Source organism: Cryptomeria japonica, chromosome 3 (assembly GCF_030272615.1).
Source record: "Cryptomeria japonica chromosome 3, Sugi_1.0, whole genome shotgun sequence".
Lineage (NCBI taxonomy): Eukaryota > Viridiplantae > Streptophyta > Pinopsida > Cupressales > Cupressaceae > Cryptomeria > Cryptomeria japonica.
In genome coordinates this window covers 450086646-450112410 of record NC_081407.1, presented here as the reverse complement: position 1 = coordinate 450112410, position 25765 = coordinate 450086646, and positions in this window count along the sequence as shown.

The following is a 25765-nucleotide window of genomic DNA, read 5'->3' as shown; positions in this document are numbered from 1 at the left end:
CAACACTTCTTTGGATTGTAGTCTAGATTTTTATGTAGTCAGTGAGGCTCCTTTTGTGATGAGCAGTGCACTCTAGGCTATTGGCCTTCCTACAAGTGCAGGCCCCTCAATTGTAATTCACATACTTACTGCAAAAGTATTATCTGACTGTGGGTAGGCTTCCCATCATGGTTTTTCCCTTTACTGGGTATTCCATGTATAATTGTTGTTGTCATGTGGATGGTTTTTATTTTGTGATTATTGTTTATGCTTGATTGGTTTAACTTCTATTCTGGTATTAATGTTTTGGGTTCCGTTATTAAAGTTTTAATATTCTAATTGTTCTAGTAATTTGTGACAACTGATTCACTGCCCCCCTCTCAGTTGTCTTCTGGCTATTTGAATTGTCTAATAATTGGTATCACAAATTTGGTCCTCTTTGCAGAAAGCTTAACTGCTTGAGGAAGATCCTATGGCGACTAATAGTTCAAGTTCATCCAGTTCTTCTGGAGCTATCTTTCAGAGGGATATTCTAAGGCTTCATGGAACTAATTACATAGTATGGAAGATTCAGATGGAAACTCATCTGAGATATCTTGGCAAGGAGATTTGGGGGATCACACAGAATGGTGTCACACCTTATAATCTGGGATCTGGCAATCCTCCTCTGGCAAACCTGGACAAGGAGCTTGAGAATGACTGTAGAGCAAGAGAATCCCTCTTGTGTGCACTTTCTGATCAACAAATAATGGGATTAATCGACAAATCATCTAGAAAGGCTATATGGGATAAGTTGGAGACTCTTAATGAAGGTGACCCTACAGTGAAGATTGCTAAACTTGATGGTTACCGGGTGAGATATCAAAACCTGAAGGTGGAAGAAAATGAAAGCATTAATGTATTCATGGAAAGGGTAAATGAGATTGTTATGGGAATTTAATGTTGTGGTGGAACTCTAAGCGAAGATGAAATTGTTTCTAAAGTTCTGAGAGCCCTACCACCGGCTTACAAAATGAAGGCTACAACATTAATGAGCTGAGAACAATGGCTAATACATCTGTTAACATAGATAATTTGGTTGGGAAACTATCCTCTTTTGAGCTTGAAGAATTTGGACCTTCTAGAGTTGTGAAGTCTAAACCTGCTTTTCATGCATCTACATCTACAACCAGTAAGCAAGACTAGAAAGCTTTATATGCAAAGGAATTGGAAGATATGAAGAAATAAGATGATGATTTTGAGCAAATTGAAGCACTATTTTCTAGAAGAGTACCTAAAGGACAGGTAGGAAGTAAGTATGCAGAAAAAGCGCCTTTTAAAAGTTTTGCATGTAATAAGATTGGTCATTTTGCATCTAGATGTCCTAAAAGGAATTCAACATTTGAATAAAGAGTTAGAGGATCATTTAAGCCTAACCCTAGATATCATAACAAGTACAAGTACAAGTACAAGGAAAATAGAGACAAATCCTGCTACATAGCGGATGAGGAAGGCATTACTGATTCTGATGATGAATTGGTAGAATACTTTGCTATTGGTTTCGGCAATGGGAAGGAATGGGTGTTCCTGGCTATCAAGGAAGATGATCCGACACAGGAAGTGAATGTAACTAAAGAGAAGGCACATGCTGCTAAAATTGAAGACAAGGATGAATGGGTAATTGACAACAGTTGTTCGCATCATATGACTGGAGATAAAGGGAAGTTTCTATCTTTGTAAAAATTTGATGACGGTCTAGTTAGATTTGGAGATGACAAAGCATATATGATCAAAGGAAAAAGAACTATATCATTGCATGGTAAGACCAATACTGACAATGTTTATTATGTTGAAGGTTTAAGGCATAATATTTTGAGTGTAGGACAATTGGCAGATAAGGGAATTCAATTACAGTTCAAGGATGGAAAATACAAAATCAATAACATATCTGGTTTGGAGATTGAAATCGATACACAGACAAAAGGTAATTTATTTCATTTGAACTCCAGTGAGAAGACATGTTTGATTACACAGATTGATGAGAGTTGTCTATGCCATAAAAGGTTGTGTCATGTGAATTTTGATTGCATTATGAAGGTCAGTTCAACTAAGGCAGTTACAGATATACCTAAGATTATGAAGCCCTATAATCCGGTATGTAAAGAATATCAAATGGGTAAACAGGTCAGAACCTCTTTTAGGAGTATAGAAGATAAATCAAATAGTGTTCTTGATCTTATTCATACTGATTTGTGTGGCCCTGCTAGAGTTAAAATTTTTCAAGGTGATAGATATTTCATGCTAATCATTGATGATTATTCTAGAATGATGTGGGTTACTTTTCTAAAAGAGAAATCTGAAGCATTTGAAAAGTTTAAAATTTTTAAGGCTAAAATGGAAACTGAAACGTGATTGAAGATTAAATGTTTGAGGTCAGATTATGGTGGAAAATTCACATCCGGTGAGTTTAATAACTTTTGTGAGAAGCATGGTATAAGAAGACAATTTTCTACTCCCTCGACACCTAATCAGAATGGAGTTTTGGAAAGGAAGAACATAACTATCTTGGATGCTGCTAGAACAATGATGATGAAAGCTAGTCTACCTCATATCTACTAGAGAGAAGCAGTGAGAACATCGGTTTATACATTCAACAAAGAACATATCAAAGGAGAAACTAGTAAGACACATTATGAATTATGGTTTGGCAATACACCTACAATTAAGTATTTCAGAATTTTAGGTAGTAAATGTTATATCAGGAGAGATGATATCATTGGGAAATTTAATCCTAGATGTGATGAAGTCATATTTCTTGGTTATTCTAATGAAAGAAAAAGATATAGATGCTATAACAAGAGATTGCAGAGAATGGTGGAGAGTGCTAATGTCAAAGTAGATGAGTTGAACAGAAGTCAAATCAGAGTTTATGAGAAGGAACCGGTACAACAAATGATTATATCTGAACCAGTAGCACCTTTACCAAAATAGAGTGTTGAACTAGTTACTATGACAAGATCAGAGAATTCTACGGTAACTGAAGAATAGGGAAGAGGAACAGAAAGTCAGAATATTCCTAGGTATGTGAGATTGAATCACTCAGAAGATCACATCATTGGGGATAAGCACAATGGAGTGATGACAAGAAGAAGACTGACAACTAATGAGGTATGTTTAATTTCACAAGTTGAATAGATATCAATAATTGAGGCATGTAAAGATGAATATTGGTTGAAAGCTATGGAAGAATAACTAGATCAGATTGAGAAAAATAACACATGGACCTTGGTTCCCCGGCCTAAAAATAAAAATGTTATTGGAACTAAATGGGTTTTTAGGAATAAATTGAATGAGGATGGTTAAGTTATAAGGAATAAGGCTAGATTGGTTTGTAAAGAACATTCTCAAAAGGAAGGAATTGATTGTGGAGAGACTTTTGCACCTGTAGCTAGGATTGAAGCTGTAAGATTATTTCTTGTCTATGCTACTTATAAAAACTACAAGGTTTATCAGATGGATGTTAAATGTGCATTTTTGAATGGGAATCTTGATGAGGAAGTTTATATTGAGCAACCTGATAGTTTTTCACTTTCAGATGATACAAATATGGTTTGCAGGCTAAGGAAAGCTTTATATGGATTAAAACAAGCACCTAGAGCTTGGTATGCAAGGTTGGATAAATATCTTTTGAAGCTTGGTTTTACTAAGGGCAATGCTGACAATAATCTATATTATAAGATCACTGATGATGATATACTAATTATTGAAGTATTTGTTGATGACATTATTTTTGGAGGTGAAGATAAGTTATCCATAGAATTTTTTAAGAATATGGAGAAAGAATTTGAGATGTCTATGATTGGTGAGATAAAAAAATTCTTAGGTTTGCAAATTACTCAAACTGACAAAGGTATTTTCATCTGTCAAACTAAATATGCTAAGGAATTGTTGAAGAAATTTGGTATGGGAGATTCTAAACTAGTAAGTACTCCTATGATTACAAGTGAGAAATTGACAAGAAAATATGTTTATGCATTGGTAAATCCTACAAGATACAAATCTATGATTGGAGGTCTGCTTTATTTGACTCAGACCAAGCTTGACATTATGAATGTTGTTTGTATTGTTTCAAGATTTCAGAGTGATCCTAGAGAAAATCATGAGATTACGGTGAAAAGGATTTTTAAATACTTGCAAGGTACTTCAGAATATGGTTTGTGGTACCCTAAGGATGATAACTTTACTCTATATTCATATACAAATGCTGATTAGGCTGGAGATATTGATGACCGGAAAAGCACTTCCGAAGGAGCTTTCTTTCTTGGAAAGAAGTTGGTTTCATGGATCAACAAGAAACAGTCATGTACTTCTTTATCTATTGCTTAAGATGAGTATGTTGTTTGTGCTACTAAATGTACACAAGTTTTATGGATGAAGCAAATGTTGAAGGATGTAAAGGTGGATTGTGATGCACCAATAGTTATTCACTGTGATAACTCTACTTCTATTGATGTATCAAAGAATCTGGTATTTCATTCTAAAACAAAGCACATATCTATCAAGTATAACTTTTTGAAGGAAAAGGTGAAAGCAAATGAAGCTAGACTGGTTTATGTGAACACTAAAGAGCAAATTGCAGATATTTTCACTAAACCTTTGCCCAAGGAATCATTTGAGTACCTGAGAGAAAGATTGGGAGTTTATGCCCCTCTGGTAGAAACTTGATTAATTTGGTTTAGCATCAGTCTGACATGCACTATCAGAGATACTATTCATTCCGGTACTTATGTGGGATGCTACTACTTAGGGGGAGTAGTTAGCTTTCGGATTCAGTGGTTTATGTTTTTGCTTTGATATTTGTCAGATTTATAGAATTGATGTCAAGGAGGGAGAGATATTGATGTGAAAAAGATAAAGAAAGAAAAACAAAAAGTCAAAGGGGGAGAGATATTGACATTCAGAACTGTATGTGGGAGATTGTTGGTTGTCTTCCATTGGGGGAGACTTGTTTGGCATTTCTTGGTACTTAGATGTTTTTCACATCTAGTGTTGCCATCAATGCCAAAGGTGGAGATTGTTGGCCATTTGGTGGAATTGATTATGTGTTGCATTGATATTTTGTCATTGATGCCAACACTAGCTATTTGGATGCATTACCATCACCCTTATGGTCTCGGTAGGTTGAGTGGTTTCTGATTGTTTTGGATCCAGCATAATGCAGTAGGCTTTGGTATAGTTTGGTGATGGAATTGGCTTTTTCATGATACTCATGCTCATATTTGGTTAGTTGGTTTTGGTCTGGTGATTGGATGCTATCTTGCTTGCTTAGAAGCTTAGTTTCTAGTTCCGACGAGGGTTTCACTGGCAGAGCTATTGATGAAGATCTTTGATGAATTACATAAGTGGTGTTGATGTAGTTTCTGGTAGATTTTTCAGGATGCTATTGGTGATCATGTTTGAGACTTGGTGGATGGAGATCATTGTTGTAGCGTGTGTACCTATACTGGGTCATGGTTGATCTAGGTTATGGACCAGCTTTAATGTAACGCGTGGATTGGACCTCTCGATGTGTATCCGGGATGTCTTATGTGTTGGATATTATTTGTTTGGTCTAAGGTTGACATGGTTTGTAATTATGTAATTGGTTTATTATTTGGTGGCCGACCTAATTGTTTATGGTTGAGGGTTTGTATATATAGATGTAAGATCTCATTGTAGATCATCATGGTTATGTTAGAGGTCATGGTCAAGGAATGTAATTTGCGAATAATGTAATATCATTCACACAGAGGATTTGGTCGATCATTGGAGATCGAATTGGGTTTATGTAAGAGGATTCAATCCTCCAGTATTGAGCTTAACCCGAATTGTACTCAGGAATAGGAGATGCTATCTTTTGCAGTTCAACACTTCTCTAGATTGTAGTATGGATTTCTATGTAGTCAGTGAGGCTCCTTTTGTGATGAGCAGTGCACTCTAGGTTGTTGGCCTTCCTGCAAGTGCAGGCCCCTCAATTGTAACTCACATACTTACTGCAGAAGTATTATCTAACTATGGGTAGGCTTCCCACCGTGGTTTTCCCCTTGACCAGGTTTTCCACATATAATTCTTGGTGTCATGTGGATGGTTTTTATTCTGTGATTATTGTTTATGTTTAATTGGTTTAACTATTGTTGCAATATTAATGTTTTGGGTTCCGGTATTAATGTTTTAAATTGCTAATTATTCTGGTAATCTATGACAACTGATTCACGCCCCCCCCCCCCCCCCTCTCAGTTGTCTTCCAATTATTTGAACTGTGTAACATAAGCTACAAAAAATTTATGAATGCGATATCAAAGTAATGGAGGCCAAACTACAAAATCTTAGAAGTAATTTTGAAGGACTAAAAATGAAGGTAGAAGAGAAAATAGTTGAATACATTCAAAGAGTAGATGAAACTGTAAATACCATAAGAGGACTCGGGGAAGAATTCAAAGATGAAGTTATTGTCAAAAAGGTACTTAGATTTCTGAATCCAAAGTATGACACCAAAGTGTCTACCATTGAAGAAGCTAAGGATATGACCAACTTCTCTATGGATGAACTATTTGGCTCTTTATGTGCCTATGAGATGAGAACAAAAAGTGTTGAACCTACAAAGAGAGAGGTTGTCTTCAATCCCACACAGAAAGAAAAATAACAAGCTACAAATGAGGATGAAAATGACTCTGATGTTGCTATTGCAAACTTTGTAAGGAAATCTCAAAAGGGGTTCGGGAAAGTATAAAGGTAAGCTACTTTCCAAATGTTTCAAATGTGGCAAGATTGGACACTTTACGTTTAAGTGTCCTGATGGAGAGAAAGATGAAGATGAAAATAAAAACATGAAGGCCTTTGGAAAGGAAAGGATGAAAAATACTTATAAGCTAAGAAGAATAAATTTTAGGAGAAAAAGAAGTCTTTACATATTTAAGGATGATGCCTCTGATGAAGAAAGTGTCTCTGAAGATTGCTGCAGTGAAGGTTATAAAGAAGGCAATCTCTTCATGGTGAAAGGAGAGTTATCTGGTGAACATATTGTTGATGATGAAGAAGAGGAAATCAAAGTTGAAGTAGATTTTGATGGTGAACTTGTAAGTGCATTAGAATAACTTAGGAAGGTGAGAAAGGAATATAAAAAGTACAGGAATGTTGTTGCTGCTGAAGAACAAGATCTACTCAACAAATCACTTGAGGAATCAAAGACAACAATTTCTGATTGGAGAATCCAATTGGAAGAACCAAAAAGGATGTATGAAGTGACAAAATCAGACTTATAAAGGAAGGATAAGGAGTGTCAAAAATTGGAAGAAGATCTTGTAAATTTAAGAAGAGAATTTGAAAAAAATAAAGATGAACTCAACATAAGGATTAAGTATGGTGGCAACACTGAAGCACTTGAAAAAATGTTAAGCAGAAGCACAACAAGGACATTAATGGTGTTGGATTCAAAAATGGACAATGTTATAACAATAAAGATTCATCAAACAAGGAGATACTAGCATGCTAATCCCAAAATAAAAGGAAATGTTGATGATGGAGGCTTCATGAAGGTCAAGGATACAAGAAGGAAGAGCTCAAGAAGATCAAGTTATGTTGCTCCAAGGAGACCAATGAGAAACAATTTCAATAATGATTGGTATGTACCTCAATTCCATAGCTACTACTATAAATGTAACACTTATGGTCATAAAATTATTGATTGTAAGCTTATGCATAGATCTCCACCTAGTTTTGAAAGTAGAAATCAATTTTCTACTCTTAGGGAGATGAGTGTTATTTCTTATCAATGTAATAGGTATGGTCATAAGAGTTATGAATGTAAGAGAAATGTATCTCAATCCTACAATAGTTTTTCCAATGCATCATTCAATGTAAATATAAAATGCTATCATTGTCAAAACTTGGGCCACATTGCAAAACATTGCAAGCTTCAGACAACTAAACAAAAGAAGACAATGTCAACATCTGAACCTAATGCAAAACTAGAACCAAATGGGATAGCAGAAAATAAGAAAGAAACCAAGTTTGGGAAAAAAAGGATAAAGACAATGCCGAGTCAAATTTGATTGTTCAAATTGCCCTACATGTTGAAAGGAAAAACTTGTTTGAAGTAGACAATGGATGCTCCAACCACATGACTGGTGACAAGAAGAAATTTATTAAACTTGAAGATTGGAATGGAGGTTCAGTGAGGCTTGGAGACAATTAATCAATCAAAAGCAAGGGCAAAGGCACACTATGTTAGGGGTCCCACAGATACTGAGAGGGGGGGTGAATCAGTATCTGACTGGTGATAAGATTTTCTTAACTTAAAACATGCAGAACATAATATAACAGTGTATCGGTATGCAAGAAATAATGCAATAAACAAAATCAAGAACATCCACATGAAAAACACACCATAACACAAGATGTTAATGAGGAAACCCGGTATGGAAAAAACCTCGGTGGGATTTGTGACCAACAATATTCACTTACTGGCCAATAAGAGAATATTACTTACAATAAGGGCCTGCACATGTAGGAAGGCCAACTGCCTAGAGCTCACTGCTCAATGGGAAGTCACACTGACTTACAAATAAGGATTATACAAATCCAATAACTTGTACTACTTTACAATAACATCTTTAATGCCAGATTCAGTACTGGTTCCTGCTCTGTTATTTACATATACCCCTTGACCTATATTTCGCACATTAGGTCTGCCTAATATTTTTCTTTTTCACTCTACATCACTATTTCAAATGTCTAAAATGATCTCCTTTATATATAAGAGTCATTTTACAATTTGCCAAGTTGGCTTACAATAATAAACAAAATATTGTATAACAAAATCCTGTCAGCCTCTGTGTCGGTATACTTCTTTTCTTTTGTGTTGGTGTCGGTGTCGGTGTCCTGATGCCGGTGTAGAATGTGTTTTGCTGATGCCGGTAAAATGTCTTTGCCGGTGCCATAGGATTGCAAGGTTGCCATCAATGACAAAACATTCAATCACATACAATGTCTCATTGGAGTGTGCATATGCCAACACACTACACATTAATGGGAAGCTGAAGGCACATGATGTATATTATGTGGAAGATCTAAAGCACAATCTGCTAACTATGAGTCAAATGTGTGACAAAGGATATAAGTTTACATTTGATTCCAAGGGCTATGAAATCAGAAAAGAAAGCAGTTGTTAGCTTGTTGCTGAAGGAAAAAGGACAGGTGGCAATGTATATAATCTTAAGGAATTCTTTGATTCTCAATGTATGATGGGACAACTTGATGAGAGCTAGCTATGGCATATAAGGTTAGGACACATTAATTTTGACAATTTAGTCAAAGTAAGAAAGAAAGGATATGTAAGGCACATACCATAGACTATCAAACCTGCAAGCACCTTTTGTGATGAGTGTCAAAGAGGGAAGCAAACTAAAGTAAGCATCAAGACTAAAGAATACTCAACTACATGGTTGCTAGAGCTCGTTCATATTTTTTCAAGAATAACATGGGTCACCTTCTTGCAAGACAAGCACATGCATTTGAGAGATTCAAGGTCTTCAAGAAGATGGTAGAAAAGGAGAGTGGTTACAAGCTGAAATGCCTAAGGTCAGATTGTGGAGGTGAGTTCACATCAAATGAGTTTGAAGATTACTCCGAGAGGCATGGAATTAGAAAATAATATTCAACCTCTAGGACACCACAACAAAATGGTGTTGTGGAAAGGAAGAATAGAACAGTCAAAGAGATGGCAAGGACAATGTTAAATGAAGTGAATCTGCCTGATCTTTATTGGAAAGAGGCAGTTCACACTACTATATAAACGCTAAACAGAGTACAATTAAGGGTGAACAACAATATGACACCTTATGAACTATGGTATGATAGGAGACCCTCAGTCAAGTATTTCAAAGTGTTTGGTATCAAATGCTTCATCAAAAGATATGTATATGGACTAGGTAGCTTTGAATCAAGAAGCCATGAAGGTATCTTTTTAGGCTACTCTACTCACAACAAAGCCTACAAATGTTTTAACAAAAGGTTGAAGAAATTGGTTGAAAGTGTACATGTGAGAATTGATGAGGATTTACACAAAGGTAAAAAGACTACAATAAATCAGATTGAAGAATCACACAATGAAGATGGAGATCAATTTGAGAGTGAACATGAAGAAGAAGCATCAAGTAAAGCCCCAAATAGATATGTGAAAAAGATTCACCCAGAGGATCAAATTATTGGCATCAAGAATGGGAGTGTGAAAACTAGAAGGAGAGAAAGGAACACTAAACAAGTAAATTTCTACCTCATGACTGAGATGGAACCCAGAACATATGATGAAGCCAACAACAGTGAGAAGTGGATGAATGCTACAGAAGAAGAGTTGCAACAGATTGAAAAGAACAAGACATGGGAATTGGTACATAGACCAGTTGACAAGAATGTCATAGGAACTAAATGGGTCTACAGAAACAAGATGAATGAAGAAGGAAAAGTGATGATAAGGAATAAAGAAAGTCTTGTGTGCGAGGGATATGCTCAAGTTGAAGGGATAGACTTTGAGGAGACATTTGCACCAATTGCAAGGCTTGAAGCAATCAGAATGTTCTTGGCATTCTCAGCCTATAAGGGATACAAAGTGTATCAAATAAATGTCAAATCAACATTCTTAAATGGAAATCTTGAAGAAGAGGTTTACATAGAGCAACCTGAAGGTTTTCAGCTGCATGAAGATGAAAACTTTGTCTGCAAATTGAAGAAAGCAGTATATGGTCAAAAGCAAGCACCTAGAGCATGGTATTCTAGGTTGGATAAGTAGCTCCATCAACAAGGTTTCAGAAAAGGAAATGCTGACAACAATTTATATATCAAGGTAGATGGATACCACATGATCATAGTAGTGGTATATGTAGATGATATCATCTCTGGAGGAAACAAAGATGTTCTATGCAAAGAATTTGCTGATCAGATGCAATCACAATTTGAGATGTCCATGCTTAGAGAGTTGTCATATTTTCTTGGTTTGCAAATATCACATCAGAATAAAGGCATATTCATCTCTCAAACCAAGTATGCTAAAGACATGTTGAAGAAATTTTAGATGAAGGACAAAAAACCATTTGGTACCCTATGGTGATAGGATGCAAGTTAAGCAAAGATGATGAGTCACCGAGTGAAGATTAGACCTTGTATAGATCCATGATTAAAAGTTTGTTATATCTTATAGTCTCAAGGCCTGATATAGTTGAATTTGTATGCATGGTTGCAAGATTTCAAGTAGTTCCTAAGCAATCACATGTCAATGCTATTAGGAGGATATTCAAGTATCTATAGGGGACACTTACTTATGGCTTATGGTATCCAAAGAAAGGAGATTTCACTTTGTAATCCTATACTGATGCAAACTGGGCAGGATGTGTAGATGACAAAAAGAGAACCAGTGGTGGAGCTTACTTCCTTGGAGATAAATTGGTGTCATGGCATAGCAAGAAGCAAGAGTCATTTCACTATCAACTGTTGAAGCAAAGTATATTGCAGCTCTGCTACATGTTGTTCTCAAGTTTTATGGATGAAGAAAACTCTCAAGGACATTCAAGTAGAATTTTTAGATCTTATTCCCATTATGTGTGACAACTCAAGTACAATCAATATATCAAAGAACCTTGTCATGCATTCTAGGACAAATCACATTGCAATCAAATATCATTTTCTCAAGGAAAAGGTTTCAAAGAAAGAAGTATAAGTTGAATATATTTGTACTGGTGAGAAAATAGCTGACATCTTTACTAAGCCACTGTCTAAGGATAGTTTTGAGTACTTGAGATAAAAATTAGGTGTTGTCCCACCCTCCTTCTGCACTTAAATCATTGATTTGAGATCAATGGTTCAAGGGGAGCATATTGTTTCTACACTTTCCATCTTGAACCTCCTGTATAGTCTTAGGGGGAGTTTTGAATTTTTGTAAGCAGTAGTGGCATTTCTCTTTATATTGTAATAATAATTCATCTAGCTACAAGCAAGAGAGGTCAAAGAGTTGTAAAGGAAATTTCTAATGTTGTGCATCTGTTTCATGATCAAAATTAGAAGTTCCATTCATTTCTATAGAAAATCAAAGGGGGAGTTCATGCACAGTTGACAGTTGGTTGTTTCACCCTTTGTCATTGTTGTCAAAGGGGGAGAAATTGGTCATAGTGTGGTTTACAAGTGTGTTGACATCAATGCCAAAGGGGGAGATTGTTGGCATTATTGTCATTGATGTCAAGGGATGTTAAATGGTGGAGAAAAGAAGGTAGCAGTCGTGATGTCAAGGGTTGTCAAGAGGCTGCAAAGAATTCTGTTGCGGGGGATTCAACCATACTCATCATCTCCACATGTCGTCAATAGTTGTTTGGTTTGAATGCAAGGAAGAGGTCATGTGGGATAAAAGTTTCATAGAGGTCAAATATACCCCGCTATCCCATGACATGTTTATTGAACCTTGGTTGATCACACGAGACAAGAAAAGTCAAGGGGAAATGTGTCTCCCACTATCCCACACCACACAATATGTGTGCATGGTGCCCATGTGGGATAACCACAAGAAGGGCATAGCAACCCCTCGCTATCTTGCAACTTATTTACGATGAGACTAAAGGTCTTGCAGGGTAACACAAGAAGAAGCAAGGGATGATTCCCACCATCCCATGACATGATGGACGAGTGAAAGGTGACCATGCGGGGTTAAAAGGAAAAAGGCAAGAATCGGGCTTTCCGTTATCCTGCATCATCAAAAAGTGTGGGCGATGGTCATGCAGGGCAATGCAAGATGGAATGAGATATGTATCCTGCTATCTGGCAGTGCTAATTAATATGAGCGATGGTCACATGGGATAGGACAGTGAAGCAAGAGAAGGATCTCGCTATCTCGCGCCTGTTGAAGGATGGCAAGAGGATCTCGCAGAGTGCATATAGGAAGAAACATGATGCATCCCGCCAGCCTGCTTGTAAAAAATAGGTGTGTGAACAATGATGCAAAGCAGGTTAAAAGGAAAAATGGAACGCATCCCAACATCTCACAGCGACAGATTTTAAGTTCATCATGACCATTAGAAGTGTTTTTGTCAAAACAACAACAACTTGATAAGAATGATTGTCCATGTGGCGATTGACTATGGTTGACCAGGTGATTTGGATATCAATTAAAAAGATTATTGATGACACCTATGTATGTTGATAGGCACAAGGGTTTTACATGGAAGCTGACCGACCTTGATTGAATGATCTGGACAAAGGAAATGGAGACATATGGCTCCCTGGCTGGTTGAAGAAGATATATGATATGCATAAGTGGGTGATGAAGGATTCTAGTGTTATATTTGTCAATGTTTTAGAGTAGGTTGACAGAGGATGGAAACGCATTAATGGTGACTAAGTTGTAGGCGGGTTGTGTGGCTCAAGGAAGGATTCCAGATCATTTTGGGCAGAGGAAGATTACTAAACTTAGTAATCCAAGTGCAGAGAATGATCTGAAGACAAACCTAATGCATTTAATTTAGGTAGCTGATCTGAGATCAGATTGAAGACAAAGAATAAAATCACATGTAGTAGAGATCTCCCAGATAGCTGACGAATAAAATATTAAAATCTTGCATTGGAGAAATATGAGTGGTGTACAAAGATGATTGAATTGAGTAACAAGTGTGTTGATATTTGACATCAGAAGGTGTGGTTGTTGAGACAAAGATAGAAGTAGAAGTAAAAATATCTCAACTTGGAGTGTGTTGAGGAGGTATATAGTGTGTCGAAGAGAGGTGTGTTGTTGTTGGGAGTAGAGAGAGTGTTTCCAAAGAGAGAAGACAAAGACATCCACCGAAGCAGGGAGAGTAAGCAAAGTGAAAAGAGAAGAAATCTAGACAAAGGAAGAATTAGAGACTGAGGAAGAAGGATAAATAGAGAAGGAACTTCAATAGATAGATAAATTCATTCTCATGATATTAGAAATTTGTAAGTGTTACAAAACTCATTTGTAACAAGGATTTTTCATTGCATTGTAAACTTTATCACACATTATAAATCTCTAAGTGGGTGCTCACAGTAGGGGTACGTGCTCCTTGGGTCAGTGCCCTAAAAATTATAAATTTCTCTTCATTGTGAGGCTGGACTGGAGCGGTAGACTCCAATAGCTATTCTCGCCAAGGTTTTTCCCACATGGGGTTTTCCTTGTATATCTGGTGTTGTGGTTTGTTTTATGTGTGTGTGTGTGTGTTTCCTGATTAATTTGTAGTTACAGTATTAGCACACATATTTAAATTTTTAAATACACTAATTCACCCCCTTCTGAGTGTCCATTTGTGTTCTTCAGAGTATTATAGACATTTCATCAAGGATTTCAATATTGTTGACATTATTGACAAAGGATTTAAAATTAGTATCAGAGTAGTATTGGGGAAAAAAGAAGGTAATCTTGAGTGCAATGTACTATGTTAGTAAAAATCTTCAAGGTGTGGAAGCCAACTATACTATCATGGAGAAGGAAATGCTCAATGTTGTTTATGATATCAACAAATTTAGACATTACATCACTAGTTACCCTATTTTAATCCACACTGATCATGCAAAAATTCATTACTTAATGAATAAACTAGTGGTGATAGAAGACTTTTTAGATGGTTACTCTTGTTACAAGAATTTGACATAACAATCATTGACAAGCTAGACAATCCCAATGTTGTTGTAGAGTTTCTTTCTAGATTGACAAATCCAATAGAAGAAGTGGTGGTGGATGATTCATTCCTTGACAAACATCCTATTGCTTTGATAAATTACTCTCTATGGTATGCAGATATAGCCAATTATTTGGTTACTAGTTGGACACCTCCACATTTCTCTCCTAGGGAAAAGAAATAGTTGATAAATCACAGTCTATCCTATTCTTGGATAGTTGGTTATTTATTATAGATAAGGAGATCTTTGTGAGAAGATGAGACATATGATGTACTTAAGGCTTGCCATCATGACCCTTGTGGGAGCCATTTTGCAACAAAAGGACTGTAATTAAAATTCTCAGTTTTGATAATTGTTGGCCTACTATACATAAAGATGCTATTAAACATACAAGGAGATGTGACCATTGTCAAAGAATGGGAAAACCTACAAGGAGTGATCAAATGCCACTCCACCCTTAGATTTCATTGACACCATTTGACAAATGGGGATTAGATTTTATTGGACCCATTGAACCAACATCAAATGGAAAGTCTTACATTCTAGTCTGTACAGACTACTTAACAAAATAGGTGGAAGTCAAAGCTTTAAGACACACCGGAGATATGAAAGTGGCTCAATTTTTGTATGAAGAAATATTTTGTAGGTATGGTGTTCCTTGAGAGATAGTAACTGATCAAGGTCCACAATTTACCTCTGAGTTGATAACATAGTTAATTGAAATTTGAAATCAGGCATAAGAATCAACTCCTTACCACCCTTAGTCAAATGGTCAAGTAGGAGTAACAAATAGGGAATTGAAAGCTATTCTTACCAAGATAGTGTAAGTTCATAGAAGAGATTGGGATGCTAGACTATCTGATGCAATATGGGCATACAAAATTACATGGAAGACAAAAAACAAGTTTCATACCCTATGAGCTTGTCTATGGAAATAAGGTAGTCCTCCCTATGGAATTTAAATATAAAACATTCAAAATAATTGTAACCTTGGAGATGAATCTTGATCAAGATCATAAGGATATGATACATCAATTGAATGCATTGGATGAGATGCGTATGAAGGCACTTCAATACATTGACCTTGTCCAACAAAAGAGCAAGTGGTATGATCGGTACATAAAAATAAAGGAGTCCATGAAAGGAGATTGTACTTTATTATATGATTCTAGATATAAAGATAATAAAGGGAAGCTTCAAACACATTTGATGGGACCATATGAGATTCAACAAGTATTTCCCAATGGCATTGTTTAGCTCACTATAATAGATCTAGTCAGGTTTAAGCTCATGGTGAATGGACATAGATTGAAATTATATAAGAAGCCAAGGGCCAAGGATGCATTTTTGCAAGCACTTTTATGAGGCCCTACCCCGAGCCATCATAACATTGCAGTTATTTTTCATGTTGGACCTATTATTGATACTTTATTTTGATGCATTATGGATATAGATTCTATATGATCTAGTGATTGGATAACATTAATATGATGTATGTCATCTATTTCTGATTTGTAGTACTTCATTTATGATGTTAGAAAACATGGATGCATGCCTTATGAATGATTGAATTTCATGATGATTATGATGATGCCATTGAGTAAATTATTTCATGTGGATTCTATTGGATAATTGATAATTTGATTGTTATGATGTAAATTATATGCAAGTGTCTGATTTGTATTCTGTATTCTTTTCATATATTAATATTGCATGTAATTATTTGAGATTACTAATGTGCAAAATGAGATGTGCAGGAAAACTAATCCATGTGACCCTGGAAACTACTCAGAGAATCAAGCTAAACCTACGTGCGTCTATGAAGCCAAGGGTTGTCTATTTGGAGAGACAACACCTCATATGTAATGTGTTTATATTTGTAAATGTGAATTCTTGAATGTGTGTTTAATTTGTATTTCTTAATTTTGTTAATTCCAAAAAAGGACATGCCATGTGTAATATAGTAATGTGTATTTTTATAGTGTCACTTGACACTTGTGTTGTGATGTGAGTTGGAAATGACATGTCCTTTGGAGGGAATTTGTGTAGCCAATGCATTATTCAAAATATCTTAGTGTGGTCCCAAAAAAGTCTTGGTTAGAAAGCCATTAGAATGGTCAACTCAAATTCGACCCATAGACAAACTTTAGGTGGGTTTCTGGAGGGTCAAACTAACTCCTAAGGTTAGGTTTAGGGCACTTTTGAAGGCCCATATGTTATACCTATGGGTAAAGGTGAATTTTAGCCATGTGACCATTCACATGTGACTTTCAAGTCAACTCAAAAGTGAGTTTTCCAAGATGGACGAAAATTCAACTTTCGAGGATTTCTCCTTGGTTAGACAACCTTCCATTTGAGTGATAGTTGCTCTTCCCTACTTTCTCTTGCCTTTTTCAGTTTCCATTTTTAGAAACCATGTAAGAGGTTGGGAAGACCAACCTATGGGATCTCACATCCTTTCCAAGTAAGTTGGAAAGTGTGAGGAGAGCCTACTTAGGGAAGGGATTCAAACTTAGGATTTTGATCACCCACTCTCCAATCTTGGAGACATAGAGTTGTTTTTGAAAATTTAGGATTACGAGTTGCATATTTGGTTTTGGGAAGAAAAGACTAGTGGATTGGGTATCTCTTTTTCAACAATTCCTCATACCTTTTTGCATGATCAAAGGTTGGTAGTGTTCTTCCATGCATTTTCATTTCCATGGTTTTATGTGAAGGAAATTTTTCTTTTGTATTACCTTTTGTATATATGTGATTTGTGATGTTGGATGTTGAGTTCCTTCTTGTGTTTGCCTTTGTGATCTTTGTGATTTCTTGTGTTTTGGGTGTTTCAAGGCTATACTCACTCTTGGGAGGGAAAAGTAGCCTTGGGGTGAAGGGTTGCTTGATAGCCTAAGAGTGTAGAGACTCTCTTCTTGTAAGAGAGAGATACACAAGGGTTATGGGACCCTTGCTGCATTGTTTATGCTTATGCAAAAGGGGGTCATAAGGGGAGATATGGGCTTGTAAGCAATGGGAGACATAAGAGTTGTTTTTAGGTCAAGTATGTGACCTTGAGTTGGTTGTATTTTGGTAGCCTTGTGAAGGCATTTGTTCCTTTTTCTTGCAGATCTCCTCTAGGTGCTTGGTCCACCTTCACCCCACAAAGTTAGTCACATAGTGACAATGTAGATCCTTGGATTGGGAGTTTATGTGTTGTTTAATTATTTCTTCCATGTATTGTTGAGTTTTTTTGTAACCCGTTTAGCCTTGGTTCTCCTAGCTCAGGGGTGGCTTCTTGTAAGCCTAGGTTGGAAGTTGAGCCTCTATGGTCACAACCTATAAGTTTTATTTGCAGGTTCACATTTGGGTTAAAAGATGGAGAAGAGCTAGAATTCCTAAAGTGGTGTTTAAGAATGTTGAAAGTGCACCCCTTTGTTATCTACCTATCTAAATCTTCTTGTTGTATTTAGTCATTTCAATAAAAGTGTAATGAAGGAAAGACTCTCATATTTTGTGGAGAGCATTGTATCTTAAAATATTAAAAAAGAAATATTTGTATTTTATTAGAAAGTATTCAAAAGACTATGAGTAAAATAATGTGTTGTTCTAGTAAGATTATTGTTTTAGTAGCAAGAAAAGAATTATAAATGCATTATGTTTCTACTATAATCTTCTTTCAAAGAAAGGAATAAAGTTGGAAAGTTTTATTTCTTAAATGGAATTAAGTTATTGAGTTTCAAATTTAAGATATTGTCAAATAAGTAATCTTGAAAACTTTAAACTTTATATACATCTTATTTTTAAATCTGTCTAAACTATTGAGTAGATTCATTCAAAAAAATATTCATTTGCAAAAGTAGGAGTAAAGAGAAATAAATATGTATTTACAGTTTGCATAATTTCTTTATTAAAAAAAAAAAATAGATTACATGGAAAGGAAATTAGATAGTTAATCCCTTTGATTAAATTCTAATTTAGTATTTAAATCTGGTTATTACCTAGTGTAAAGTTCAGTTATTACTCATGAAACTAGTGGTATCCTAAATTTGAAAGTAGCAATTCATTGTAGCATTTCTATTAATTTCTTTCATTTAATAAATCTGGAAAATAACAGTGAGCATACCCCTATGAGAATACAATGATTTTAACTTATGTATCTCTATATATTTATATCTATGTATAAAAAAAATGAAAGAAGATTAATATTGTGCTGCTAAACTAAACCAATCTGCAATAGAACACTGTGTTTAAAACAGTGAATAGATAAATTTCATATATATATATATATATATATATATATATATATATATATATATATAAATTTCATATATATATATATATATATATATATAGATGGATGTATGTATGTATGTATGTATGTATGTATGTATCTTAAAGATAAAACTAGTTTTACTGGTTAATATAAATCATTCTGGAAAAGAAAATAACAGTGTTTACATAGTGAATATATGTTTCTACACACACACACACACACACACACACACACACACACACACACACACACACACACACACACATATATATATATAATACATTTAATAAAATAAGGTTATGTTTGATAAAATAAACTGGTTATTATCTCTCAGAAAATACATATATACATCTTATTGCAGATATAAATGAACTAGAAAATATATTCATATTTACACATATATACATATAATAACCATATTAATTATGTGCTTAAAATATATTTTAATGCAGAAATAAAATTAAAAAAATATTAACTTGACGTGGGGAATGGGGGAGCCGAGAGCTCCACCCCACCCCCCGTCGCTGAGTGGGTACCCCGCAGTGGAGGCTCGACCACCACTATGGGTAACCATAGTGAGCAGCGCGACCGCCACTATGGGTAATCACAGTGAGCGGCGCGGCTGCCACTGTGGGTATCCACAGTGAGGCTCGACTCTCGCCTCACGCCCTCACACTGCTAACGACCACCATGATCTGTCGTCTTCGACCTGCAAATCAACTTTAGCAAAAAAGAAAAATGAAAACCCTAACCCGAAGTTGGGTTAGGATTAGTAAAAGGAAGCATAAAGAGATAAAGAAGTATAGATGGTATGTTTTATTAAAAAAGGGGGGAACGCTAAAAAAGGTTCACCCACATATTATTTAAAAAGAATAATATTAGAGGGGATTATTTCAAAATAAGATTTTTTGGGGGGTGGGGGGAAATCTCCATGGTTAATATAGAAATTTTATAATAACTATGGAGATTTATTTTAATATAATAGGGTAATTGATTTTATTAGTGAACAGTTTGAGTCTAGTGGAAAACATGAGATAGGGGGAATTTCCCCATTTTAGATTAATTTTATATTATTTTAATGTGTACTTTTTAAAATTAAAAATTGAAGTTTAAGATTTAAATTAAAGTGATGAGAGGGAGAGCCCCATTTAGGTAAAGTAATATTATAATGATTTAATGTGCTTTTTTTTTAAAGAGGAAATTGAGTTTTTGGTAAATGATTATTTAAATACCAAAGGGGGTAAATTATATGATTATTTAATCTTTAAGGAGGATTTAATCATCATTAATGGAAGATCTAATTTTTAGCTAACTTATTAATGTTATGTAATGACATTTGGAACTTTTCATTTAATTGCCTAATTAATTAATATTAATACAATGAAATTGTATTAATGTTAATTTAATGGATTTAGGAAATTATTTAAATATTATAAGGGAATAATATTAACACTTAATATAATTATAATTGGAAAATTTAATTGGGCGGATTAATTAATTTTTGTGTTGACTTTATAGGGTTAAATTATTCAGTTTAGATCATGGTAAATATTGCAATTGTTAGGTAAATTAAAATCTAATTAAGTTATCACCTTTTGAGCTTAGAATGTCAAGTATCATAGTGTTATTAAAAAAAATTGTTGTGTTTTTTTCCCAAAAGTTTGGGCATGACAACTTCATAACCAATTCACATCACCATCTTCATCCACTCCACTTGATTTTTCATCACCTTCCACTCCATCCATATCTGCCATTGCACTTGTATCACAATTATCAATAATGGCATAGGATAATCCACCTTCTATAGATGAACCACTTTGGTTCACCTGCAACCACTACCTATGCATAGTTTGAACCCTAAAACATATGCACACACTGCACATATTTACATTCATGTTATTTTTGTTTTTGTTTTTAAGTGACAAATGAACTTGTAGCTGGGACCTAATGCATTCTTTTCAGCGGAACCTAACTCAATGATCTAGTTAATCATTTCACTTCTTTTTATACAATATTTTCTTTCTTTCGTTACATGCATCCATGCTACAACAAGTTCCACTTGCAGCCACTTATCTACGTACGATTGTACTTGTCAGTCGTATTTCTTGCGCATTCATTTTGCCACCAACCTTTTTCCATATCAACTTCACCATGACACGACATCATTGTTGTCACTGATGTCATCACTATCACATCACCATCACTTCAAATCTTTTTGTATGCCATGCATATCCATTCCACATCTTTTCTTTCTCAAGTACAAGTGCTTCAAAAAATTTGTGGTGATACATCAAGTATGATCTGCCAAAAAAAACAATTATGACATATTTGCATTAATTACATTTTCTATTCACATGTTATATTTATATAAATATACATTTTGGTTGAAAAATTTATAAACTTGTGAGGTTTACAAAATGGTGATTTCAGCCATAGTACATGAGATTAAATCTCTCCTAATTATAAGGGAAGACTCCCCCTTTGCTTACTACTCTTCTCAACTTAGAAAAAAACTCAAACTATGAATACTAATCTAAACTTGGGTAATACATCATCTTATTTTCTTTTCAAGAATCGATGTTAATCTTTTCTCTTTTTTTGAGAAAAGAAGTTACAATTAAGATCAACAACTATTTAAGCAACTTTCTTAGTTACTTATGAAATATACAAATAACAAGAAGCAAATTTTACATGAAAGCACAAAGTCTTCTATTTCTTCCTCTGGTTGAGAAAATATCACTTGATCTCAAAGTCTTCAAAACACTATAATCCTATCAACCTTTAACCAATAACTTATGTAACCCAAAATGAACTTTCCGAGATAACGAGACAAAACACAAAGTCTTTGTAGTGATACCAAATTATATTTTTATAAACCTTTACTTAAGACAACAAAGTAAAGCTCAAATTCTAAAAATGGTTATCTACGTATCAATTCTACCTTACAAATGCTGAAAGGTAACACAAAGTTTACATAACAAAATTTTCTCTACTCTTTAATAATACTTTTCCATTATGATTTCACCCAATCACAATAAATTTCTACAATAAAAATTATGTAAGAACACTCTCACCATAAACCACAATGAATTCAAGACAAATTTTGAATGCCAAAGATGTCCTCTTATTTGATCAAGTTTGCAAAATAACAATATGAACTCGAAGTTTCAATTTGCTCTTCACTTCGATAGAGTTTTCCTTCACTAGGAAAAGAGTTCAACTAACTATGAATAAGTCAACATTGAGTCCTACTTGACTTATATATTGTACAAACTCTAGATGGAAAAACGTATATACAAAATGATACTTGAAGTGTTGAATGTTTACTACAAAAATGCATCTACAACTTCAGAAATATAAAACTGCTAAGTGTCACTAGACACTCCATTATGATCTTGTTTCTTGAATTCTTAAAAAGTTTGTGAAGTTCATTTGTTCTTCATTAGGTCCTTGAGTATAACTTGTGATAACTTTGACCCAAGTGATAGAATGTCCCAGGCCAGCATAATATTTCTTATGATTCCTCAAAAGGGAATCCAAGCTATCCAAATTAACTTGAATATCTATCAATTTGTTTATTGAAGATATTGAGAAAACTTCTTTATCAACCTCTTCTCCAATTAGAAAGCCAAATTCTTTGATGATTATACCTTCATGAAAAGGATTATTATTCTCATCAGAGGAATGCATAAGGAAGTTCTAATACCTTTCCAATGATTTCCTTTCCTTTATCAATACATTCTTTATGTGCCTTTTGTGTATCCTTGATAAGAATTTCTAGAGTGTTCATCTAATGTTCCAATGCTTCTCTTTGTTCAATATGCATGTCTCTTGAAGAAAGCACTCAATTATCAATCATAAATCTAACTCAAAATCTTCTAACTTCAACCAAGAGTCAAAGTATTTCTCCTGTGTCTCTAGCTCTTGTGAGAGAAGATCTAGTGTTTTGTCCACTTTGAACTTAACACCTTCAAAATTGTTAATCAATGTAACTATAGAGCTTAGAAGATGTGTTCCTTGACTCAATATTCTATCCATCCATTCACCCACTGATCTCCCATGTGAAGTGACATTCTCAGCCTATTTGATGACTTTCTTGTCAAATGATAAAGTCATTGGCTCAATTACGTTTGAAGACTTTGTTATCTTAATCAACATAGTGGTGAGTTGTTCCATTTGTTTCTTAAGATTATCTTTTTTTATCTTTTCTTCGTCATACCTTTCCACAAGATTATCAAAATATGTTCAAGCATCCTCTACAATTCCTTAATGGGTTTGCTTTCCTAATTAAATTCTATTAATGACAAATTTGCAGGTTGGATTTTCTCAATTTTTGTATTTGGATGACGTACTGCAAGTTAAAGATATTTATTCTTTGACTTATCTGGCTCAACTCTAGACAAAGTCTCATCTTTTTTTTGTAACCTTTGGTTTGATAGGATTCAACTATTTGAAATCAAAGTCATCTGGGGGGGATGGCCTATTTCTTCCTCTTGGGAGCATTATAGGCTAACCAAGGTGGTAAAGGTGTGTCATCTTCAACCCCTGTGACCAATACTTGAGATTAAAGTTCTGGCTCATATACATTTGTAGTCACAATGGGAGGGGTAGGAGTCACAATTGCAGAAGGGTTCTCTATGACTTAAACTTTGGGTGCAAGTTTAATTTTTGACATGAAATTATCAAAATCTTCTATCATGGAAGAAGACACTTTAGACAAATCTGGGAGAAACACATTTTCAATATTGTCCTATGAAGTATCTAAAGTTGACTCATTGGTTGTTGTGGAGGGAATTGTATGAACCACTACACTCAGAGCATCTGAAGAATAGGAAATGGTGAAACCAAAAGGAATATGATTAGAAACAAAAACTTAAGGAGGAGTTGTACCTGGAGCATTATCAGATGTATGAGGAATGGATTCTTGTGTCATTTCAGACTAGGAAGTACTAGGAATTTTTGTTAATCCTTCCTCGTCATACTCCTCTTCTTCCTCTTTCTTTGGTTGTTCTTATTCTTGTTGCAACTCTTCCTTAAAAAACTCTTCTTCAACTTATTCTTCTATTTGAGTATCTTGAGTTGATGATTCACCTTGACCCTATCCCTTTCCAATGGTAAAATTGAACCTGGGAGCCTTTTGAGTGACTACATCTTGCCTGTTCTTGGTCCTTGTTAGTGAACAGATTTTGTTGTTCGCTTAATTGAATTAATTCAAAGCTTTGTTACCCTCTTCAAAAAACAAAATTTCAACTAAATAGTTGGGTAAGTGTGACATACATCACTTCCCTCTGAATTTTAGATAGGTATAGCTCCCTCCATTAGTTATTCAGGGAATAATATAACTAAATAAACTGATATGCTTTTAACCTAAAAGCACGTAAGGCTACCTACTTTATTCTTAGATGAGAGGCTAGGTAATATGTAAATATTTCAGAATAACTTTCAACAAGATGCTTCACCTCAAAAATCAGAAGTAATCAAAGAAAAGTTTAATAACACGGATTTCAGCACTTCATAAAAATAAACAAGAGAAGCAAAGTCTCTTTTCAACTAAATATCTTTGTAAACAACACAGAAAGAAGCCCCAGATAAATAATAGTAATCACCATCAGAAAAATTATCATAGACAATTTGACTGGATTAATATTTGCAAAGAAACATTACTCCATGGATTCAAACTCAAAGATTTAAAACCTCAAAATGCACATGATCTTTATATGTATATTCCATGCAACAAAGACACAAAGATACACACATAAGTTCCTTCCGATTTCAAATTCTGGAAAAACTAATCACTTCCTTCAAACAAAAACCAAAAATTTCTAAAAACTCTCCATCTACAGTAAAAAACCCCCTTTTTCCCTTTCTTTTGCATATTTATCCTTCTTTTTCTCTCGGTAAGACACTTTCGGTTCCAAAAACTGAATCCTAGCATATCATATGCTGACAACTGGATATAATAATTGTCTTCACTCTTTCATCTCTTTCATACTCGATGTGTATTATTTAAACACTTTCTTGGATTCAATATAATCTTTATCATAATGTTTTAATCTAAAAACATTATAACTTAAAATATATAAATTTTATGAATAAATTATGGGCCCCATCATTGCAAATATAAGTTGTGCCTTGTTAATATTTGAAGACAAGAAACTTGGTTGATGTTGGTCACCTTGGACAGACTCGCACTCAGTCAACCATATCTTTTGAAGAAGACATAATTTGGCTAATCGCTCTGGTGGAACCGTGCGCAACTTGCATGTGCACAACATATCCAACAATGGAAAAAATCCAACAGTGGAACAAAAAAATATGCTCCCCGAGATATGACGGTTGTTCTGTCAAAAAAATAATTAGAAAATGTTCTTTGTTCTAGACTTGTATTCTGTTAAGTGTATCTTGCAGACCAGATTGAATTTCCACAATTCCTTTGGTGAGAACTTATTAAAATAGGTTTCATAAAACATATTCTAAATCCAGCATGATCCAATGATTGAAGTGAGAGATATTCCCTCTGCACAGAGACTGATTTTTCTATCTCAGAAAATTTGTAATTACAGGTTGCATTGAAAATTATAAACATTCTTCGTGCTAACTCTTGTACAATCCTCTAGGAAAAATAATCAATTGTTGCCTGAATAAATGGTGAATCAATATCCCTCTTCCAAACTTTTATTGTTGACCAAATTTGTCCACTGATTACATCTCTTAAACATAAAAAATGACTTGATATTGTTTGCAGTGCAAGAGCTATGTGTGTCTTGGCAACTCCTTGATTTCATTGATCTGTACAAGCAAACTGGAAAAAAAAACTATTGGTATGATCAGCAACATAACAAT